The sequence below is a fragment of the Cherax quadricarinatus genome, chromosome 22 (assembly GCF_038502225.1).
Source record: "Cherax quadricarinatus isolate ZL_2023a chromosome 22, ASM3850222v1, whole genome shotgun sequence".
Taxonomy (NCBI): domain Eukaryota; kingdom Metazoa; phylum Arthropoda; class Malacostraca; order Decapoda; family Parastacidae; genus Cherax; species Cherax quadricarinatus.
In genome coordinates, this window is record NC_091313.1 from 28,669,136 (window position 1) to 28,678,277 (window position 9,142).

The following is a 9,142-nucleotide window of genomic DNA, read 5'->3' on the forward strand; positions in this document are numbered from 1 at the left end:
CATGAACCTGTAATTATTTTTGTCATTATATTTTCCCTTGATATATATATATATATATATATATATATATATATATATATATATATATATATATATATATATATATATATATATATATATATATATATATATATATATATATATATATATATATATATATGTCGTGCCGAATATGTAAAACTGGCCAATTAGCAAGAACTCATTTAAAATTAAGTCCTTTCTGAAATTTTCTCTTATACGTTTAAAGATATATTTTTTTCATTAATGTTAATGCAAAAAAATTTAATTTTGCACCAAAAGCATCTTAGAAAACTTACCTAACCTTATTATAACAAGAACAATTTATTTTACCCTAACCCAACTAAATATATTTTAAATACGTTCACAGTAATTTAGTACTAAACAAACACAATCAAATATATTGTTTTTCGTTAGGTTCAGAATGATTTTGGCGAAATTAATGCATACACAAATTTTCACTTGTCCTATATGGCAAGATGAACGTTGCTATTTAAGCCAAGATCGCAAGTTCTGCCTATTCGGTACGACATATATATATCAATAACAACACTGCGTTAGCCAAGGATTCGAACCCATGTTGTACTGGCCTGCCTCATGGTGGTAAATGGTGGTAAATACTAACAAATAGCTAAAATTCACAAATAACCCGCACATAAAAGAGAGAAGCTTACGACGACGTTTCGGTCCGACTTGGACCATTGACAAAGTCACACTAACAGAGGTGGAGCAGGACGGCTATATATGCAGGAAGAGGTGGTAGTAGTAGTAATAGTAGAAGTAGTACAAGAATTGTATATAATACCGACAGGATGAAATTAAGACACATGCACAACACCCGGGCATCCCCATCGTAGACGTTTCGCCATCCAGCCAGCCACTGGATGGCGAAACGTCCACAACAAAGACAACCAGACGCCGCACATGTGTCTCAATTTCAACAGTAGTTGTAGTGGAAGAAGAAGAGGTAGTAGTAGTGGTAGCGGAAGAAGTGGGAAATAAGCCGTCCTGCTCCACCTCTGTTAGTGTGACTTTGTCAATGGTCCAAGTCGGACCGAAACGTCGTCGTAAGCTTCTCTCTTTTATGTGCGGGTTATTTGTGTATTGTTCCAGTCACGGTATTGTGCCTTTTTGTTATTTATTTAGCTAAAATTCATTACTATAGTCCTACATGACACACACACACACACACACACACACACACACACACACACACACACACACATACAGGATTTTACACCTTCCTGTGAAGTGACCCTATAACCCTTCCTTTCCCCCCCATCTCTCTCCCTCTCCTCTCCTCTCTCTTCCTCTCTCTCTCTCTCTCTCTCTCTCTCTCTCTCTCTCTCTCTCTCTCTCTCTCTCTCTCTCTCTCTCTCTCTCTCTCTCTCTCTCTCTCTTTCTCTCTCCCTTTCTCTCATCCTCTCTCTCTTCCTCTCTCTCTTCCTCTCTCTCTTCCTCTCACTCTTTCTCTCTTCCTCTCTCTCTCCCTCTCCCTCTCCCTCTCCCTCTCTTCCTCTCTTCCTCTCTTACTCTCTCTCTTCCTCTTCTTTTCTCTCTCTCTCTCTTCACTTGTCACTCCCCCTCTCTCTTACCTTTTCCCTCTCTCTCACTTTCTCCCCCTTTTTCCCTTCTTTTCCCCTCCTTCTAGGCTCCCCTTCTCTCTCTCCCTATCTCTCACTCTCTCCCCCTTTTTCTTTTTCTCTTTCTCTCTCTCTTTCACTAAAAAAAAAAAAATGGTTGGGACTCGCAGGAATCAGGGATCAGATGACAATGGTACTGGTAGGGAGGATTGGATGGAGGAACAGTGGAAAAGGATAGAGCAAGAATGGGAGAGAAAATTAGGAGAGCTTTCTGAAAAAATGGAGAAAGAGCTCTCTGTGAAATGGGAAAAGAGGTTGGAGAAGGAGACGAAGAAGTGGGAGGCACAAGTCGAAATTGCAGTAGCCAGGGTAAAGGTCCTAGAATTTGAGGTAAACAGGCTGAAGCAAGTCTCAGGGGTAGTGACCAGAGGAGACACACCATACGAAGATGAGAGGCTGAACAGGAAGGAAGGAGATATGAATTATGCTAAGGTCATATCAGCCTGCAAAGAAGGGCCAGGGAGTGGAAGGGAAGAGCAGATGGGTGCAGATGGAGAGGGAGATAGGTCGAATGCTGAGGCACAACCATGCTACCAAGAGCCACTGGAAAAATCAAGGGAGAAAATGACCACATACAGACAGGAACCAGAGTCACAGAGGAAGAGGCAATGGGAGGAGGAAAGGGCAAAATCAGTGATTATCCATGGGCTTCGGGAGAGAGAGGAAAGGACACACACTGAAAGATGGCAGCAAGAAAGAAAGGAGATTGAGAAAATCATCACGGAAATAGGGGGAGAAGACATGGATAAGATTGTAAATTTTCAGAGAATAGGGGAATACTTGAAGGGGAGAAACTGACCGATCAAGCTGATTCTCAGGACAGAAACAGTGCGGAACAGGATCCTCCAAGAGAAACCACAGTTAAAAAGCTCGGAAGAGTACAAGGTGTTCCTAGACAGAGACAGAACACAAACAGAGAGACAGCAGCTGAGGGAGAGGACAAAAACGCGAAAGGAGCTAGGAAAGGAGACAAGGATGGAACCAGCAGAGGTCAGTCAGAGTAGAACAGAGCAGCAAGGGCAAGCACACACACAACTATCCTCAGAACCCCACAACCTATCACACCATCCCAACACACAATACAATCCATACCCACAGCTTCCACCCAACCCCCAACCATAGAATCCCACAGTATGCTACCAGGTCTCCCACCCCCACAGGCCCTCCAAACCACAGTGTTGGAAAGGAAGCTGAAGGTATGGTACACAAACGCTGATGGAATAACAAACAAGTGGGAGGAGTGGCACGAAAGAGTCAAAGAGGCATCACCAGACATCATAGCGATCACAGAAACCAAGCTTACAGGTATGATAACAGATGCCATCTTTCCAGTGGGATACCAGATCCTGAGAAAAGACAGAAGGAACAGGGGGGGTGGAGGAGTGGCATTGCTGATCAAACACCGATGGAATTTTGATGAGCTGGAGAGAGGAGACAGTGGAGAAGAAAGTGATTACATAGCGGGAACGCTTCACTCTGGTGGTCCCAAGGTGATAATTGCAGTGATGTATAACCCACCACAGAACAGCACGAGGCCAAGGCAAGAGTATGACGAGAGCAATAGAGCGATGGTTGACACACTGGCTGCAGTGGCGAGAAGAGCTCATGCATGCAGGGCAAAGCTCCTGATCATGGGCGACTTTAACCACAAGGAGATCGAATGGGAGAACTTGGAGCCACGTGGGGGCCAAGATACATGGAGGGCTAAGATGATGGAGGTGGTACTGGAAAACTCCTTGTACCAACACGTAAGGGACACTACAAGAGAGAAAGGAGAGGATGAACCAGCAAGACTGGACTTAGTATTCACCTTGAGTAGTGCAGATATTGAGGACATCACATATGAAAGACCCCTTGGGGCCAGCGATCATGTGGTTTTGAGCTTCGAGTACACAGTAGAGCTACAAGTGGAGGGGGAAGCAGGAAGGCCAGGACAAATGAAACCAAACTACAGGAAAGGGGACTACTCAGGAATGAGGAACTTCCTGAATGAGGTTCAGTGGGACAGAGAACTGGCAGGGAAGCCAGTTAATGAGATGATGGAATATGTAGCAACAATGTGCAAGGAGGCTGAGGAGAGGTTTGTACCCAAGGGTAACAGGAATAATGAAAAAGCCAGGATGAGCCCATGGTTCACCCAAAGATGCAAGGAGGCAAAAACAAAGTGTGCTAGGGAATGGAAGAAATATAGAAGGCAAAGGACCCAGGAGAATAAGGAGAGCAGTCGTAGAGCCAGAAACGAATATGCACAGATAAGAAGGGAGGCCCAACTTCAATATGAAAACGACATAGCAGCAAAAGCCAAATCCGACCCGAAGCTGTTATACAGCCACATCAGGAAGAAAACAACCGTCAAGGACCAGGTAATCAGGCTAAGGAAGGAAGGAGGAGAGACAACAAGAAATGACCGTGAAGTATGTGAGGAACTCAACAAGAGATTCAAAGAAGTGTTCTCAGAGGAGACAGAAGGGGCTCCAGAAAGATGGAGAGGTGGGGTACACCACCATGTGCTGGACACAGTACACACAACCGAGGAAGAAGTGAAGAGGCTTCTGAGTGAGCTAGATACCTCAAAGGCAATGGGGCCAGATAAGATCTCTCCATGGGTCCTGAGAGAGGGAGCAGAGGCGCTATGTGTACCTCTAACAACAATATTCAATACATCTATCGAAACAGGGAGATTGCCTGAGGCATGGAAGACAGCAAGTGTGGTCCCAATCTTTAAAAAAGGAGACAGATATGAAGCACTAAACTACAGACCAGTGTCACTGACATGTATAGCATGCAAAATCATGGAAAAGATTGTCAGGAGAAGAATGGTGGAACATCTAGAAAGGAATGATCTCATCACCAGCAGCCAACATGGTTTCAGAGACGGGAAATCCTGTGTCACAAACCTACTGGAGTTCTATGACATGGTGACAGCAGTAAGACAAGAGAGAGAGGGGTGGGTGGATTGCGTTTTTTTGGACTGCAAGAAGGCGTTTGACACAGTACCACACAAGAGATTAGTGCAAAAACTGGAGGACCAAGCAGGGATAACAGGGAAGGCACTGTAATGGATCAGGGAATACTTCTCAGGAAGACAGCAGCGAGTAATGGTACGTGGCGAGGTGTCAGAGTGGGCACCTGTGACCAGCGGGGTCCCACAAGGGTCAGTCCTATGACCAGTGCTGTTTCTGGTATTTGTGAACGACATGACGGAAGGAATAAACTCCGAGGTGTCCCTGTTTGCAGATGACGTGAAGTTGATGAGATGAGTTCATTCGATCGAAGACCAGGCAGAAATACAAAGGGATCTGGACAGGCTGCAGACCTGGTCCAGCAACTGGCTCCTGGAGTTCAATCCCACCAAGTGCAAAGTCATGAGGACTGGGGAAGGGCAAAGAAGACCGCAGACGGAGTACAGTCTAGGGGGCCAGAGACTACAAACATCACTCAAGGAAAAAGATCTTGGGGTGAGTATAACACCAGGCACATCTCCTGAAGCGCACATCAACCAAATAACTGCCGCAGCATATGGGCGCCTAGCAAACCTCAGAACAGCATTCCGACATCTTAATAAGGAATCGTTCAGGACCCTGTACACCGTGTACGTTAGGCCTATATTGGAGTGTGCGGCACCAGTTTGGAACCCACACCTAGCCAAGCATGTAAAGAAACTAGAGAAAGTGCAAAGGTTTGCAACAAGACTAGTCCCAGAGTTAAGAGGTATGTCCTATGAGGAGAGGTTAAGGGAAATCAACCTGACGACACTGGAGGACAGGAGAGATAGGGGGGACATGATAACGACTTACAAAATACTGAGAGGAATTGACAAGGTGGACAAAGACAGGATGTTCCAGAGATTGGACACAGTAACAAGGGGACACAGTTGGAAGCTGAAGATACAGATGAATCACAGGGATGTTAGGAAGTATTTCTTGAGCCACAGAGTAGTCAGGAAGTGGAATAGTTTGGGAAGCGATGTAGTGGAGGCAGGATCCATACATAGCTTTAAGCAGAGGTACGATAAAGCTCACGGTTCAGGGAGAGTGACCTAGTAGCGACCAGTGAAGAGGCGGGGCCAGGAGCTCGGACTCGACCCCTGCAACCTCAACTAGGTGAGTACAACTAGGTGAGTACAACTGAGTACAACTAGGTGAGTACAACTAAGTGAGTACAACTAGGTGAGTACAACTAGGTGAGTACAACTAGGTGAGTACAACTAGGTGAGTACACAAGCAAGGTACTGTAACGAGAGTTTAGAAATAATATTTTCACATAAACGAAATTAATAGACATTTTTTATTCTTTAGGAGATATTTAAAGGCATTGTGTTGTATGACCCATGCGGGTTTGGCGCTTATTCTCAAATATAATAATAACAATTGTAATAATAATAAAAGTAATAATAATAAAAGTAATAATAATAATAATAATAATAATAATAATAATAATAATAACAATAAAATAATAATAATAATAATAATAATAATAATAATAATAATAATAATAATAATAATAATAATAATAATAATAATAATAATAATAATAATAATAATAATAATAATAATAATAATAATAATAATAATAATAATAATAATTAGAAGAAGAAGAAGCAGAAGAAGAAGAAGAAGAAGAAGAAGAAGAAAAAGAAGAAGAAGAAGAAGAAGAAGACAATTTTAAGCAAATTTTATGCATCTCAGCATGGGACGCCCCTCTAGGGTAATCCCTATATACCGCTGAGCGGTTTTTAATCCGAGGAAATGAGCTTGTCCCCAATTTCTTCCCAATCAACCTGATTACCTCCCAGTAGTATACCCCTCCTCAGGCGTTGTATGACCCTTACTGGTTGAGAGCTTCACCATGATGACATTAGTAACAAACATTAATAATAACGATGCCGTCCTCAGAACATCCGACGTTCCGAATCGACGTTCGAGCTCAGAGAAACGTAAAGTAATTAGGAAATAGGAAAAGACGTAACTTCTAGTCCTGCTGAGCTTGATGTAAATAATTTTGAAAACCGACAAGTGGAAGAATGAGACACTTGTGCAACATTTAAGAATCTTTACTGAGCGGCTTCTTCAGTCCAATACGGAGAATAACAGTGGAAGATGAGGAGAAGTTTGATGTAATCAGTTCCTCAGCCTCGACTTGTGTGACTTTATTACGTGCACAATAAGCTTCTTCAGTAAAAGTCGAATACAGGAGAATACAGCACTGGCAACAGAAGAAGAAATGTACTGAAAGTTCTTGTGCAGTCTAAACGTTTCGGCAGCAAGGATACCCACAGGGAGGCCTGGTCAAGGACTGGACACTGGGGGCGTTGACCCCCGGAATACCCACCAGGTATTATGTGCCTCAAGTAATGTGATATTTGTCTACATCCTAGGCTGGACCACATCCAGACTCACACATATTTACCTATCTGACTTATATGTGGCTGGAAAGGGTTGAATCGTAGCTCCCGGTTCCTCCTCTTAACTTGCCGTTTGCCAGATTCACTCTCTCTAATCCTCTTGGGCCCTATCATTCTACTGTGAAAACTATGCATGGATCCTGCCTTACCACTTTTTCGCCGAGGTCAGTCCGCTTTCTGACCATTCTGAGGCTGAAGAAATACTTCCAGACATCCATGTGGTTCATTTGTGTCTTTAACTCCTATAGGTCCCCCCCCCCTAAATAACTATTAGCCGCTTCTCAAACAGCATAACTCTGTCAATCTATTCATCTGAATATTTTGTTTGTTATCATGTCTTTCTAAGTTCTTCTGTCCTCCAACGTCATTAGGTTTGTTTCCGGCAGCGTCTCGTAGCTCATACCCCTTAAGTGGATGTGACTTGGACCTAACTGACTTGGGCCAGTAGGTGACTTGGGCCTGCCTAGCATGGACCAGTAGGCCTGCTGCAGTGCTCCTTCCATATGTTGGTGTAGCGTACTCAAAGATGGGTCTGACGTATGTTGTATAAAGTTCCCGGAACAACCATTTGCAGACACTCCTAAAGGCTACTCTTCGATTTGCCAAACGAGCATTTGGTGACCTGATCAAATACAGAGGCTATTCGATAGTGAGTCTCTGCCTATCTAGAGTCTACCTAGAGGGTATACCGGGGATCAACGCCCCCGAGACCCGGTCCGTGATCAGACCTCCTGGTGGATCAGGGCCTGATCAGCGAGGCTGTTACTGCTGGCCGCACGTAGTCCAACGTACGAACCGCAGCCTGGATGATCCGGCACTGACTTTAGGTATCTATCTAGCTCCCTCTTGAAGGCAACCAGGGGTTTATTGGTAATTCCCCTTATGGCTGGTGGGAGGCTGTTGAACAGTCTTGGGTCCCGGACACTTGTTTTGTTTTCTCTTAGTGTACTAATGGAGCCCCTACTTTTCACTGGAAGTATGTTGCATCGCCTGCCAAGTCTGGTGATATACCACAAGTTTCTTCAAGACACCTATTGTTCCTCTTCACCTAACAGTAAAATAGGTACCTGGATGTTAGCCAACTGGTGTGGGTCGCATTCTGGACACAAAATTTACCTAGTTTGCCCGAAATGCTCTGCATAACAAGGGCCTTTCTATATAATATGTCCCTGGTGTCAGCTAGGTCTATTATTATTATTATTATTATTATTATTATTATTATTATTATTATTATTATTATTATTATTATTATTATTATTATTATTAAAGTGCTATTCTATCCCCAATGTTTGTCTCTCCTAGTGAGGTCGCCGTTCCGTTCCCCGAAGCTATACTCTGTGTACATGTGCGCGTATGTGTGCGTGTGTACATATATGTGTGTATAAGTCCGGTGTTTGTCCGCATCCTGACGTACACACACGTGAGGTCGAGACCTTTAATGAGCTCAGGTGAAAGGCGCTGTGGCTCTAAGTTGGCTTAGCTTTCTTTTATTTCTATCAAATTTTGATACATGCGCAATTTGCTGTTACCTTATTCTATGGGAAGGTGTAGAGACAGAAATGAGGGTAGAGTAGACTACCCCACACTTCTGTAATTACCTGTTTGTAGCTATAGGAGCGGGGCTATGCTCGTGGTGCTCTGTCTTCAGTGTTTGTTGCACAGCAGCAGGGCTATGTGGAGAAAAAGACACTTCCGTACAGCGGCTCCATCAATTACTATTCTTCACTTAAATACAGTTCAGGTCATTTATTAGAGAAAATGTTTCGCCACGAGTCCTAAGCTTAGGACTGGAGAAGCCACTCGTGGCGAAACGTTCCTCTGTTAAATGTTCTGAATTGTACATAAGTGTACAAGTGTTTTTTTTCCCCACATCTTGCTGATATCATCAAGCCATTTTTCACCAGTGTTCTTCAACTCCATTTCCTCAGATGAAGCGAGCACTTTCGGCAGCTTTAAAAGTAGATTAGGAAAATATACACGAAGAATGTATGGGAGTAAGTATAATCTGCTAAGCATAGGACAATAGGCTTTTTGTAGTAATCCTCTTGTCTTATCTTGCTAAGTCTTCTTGTAGGCC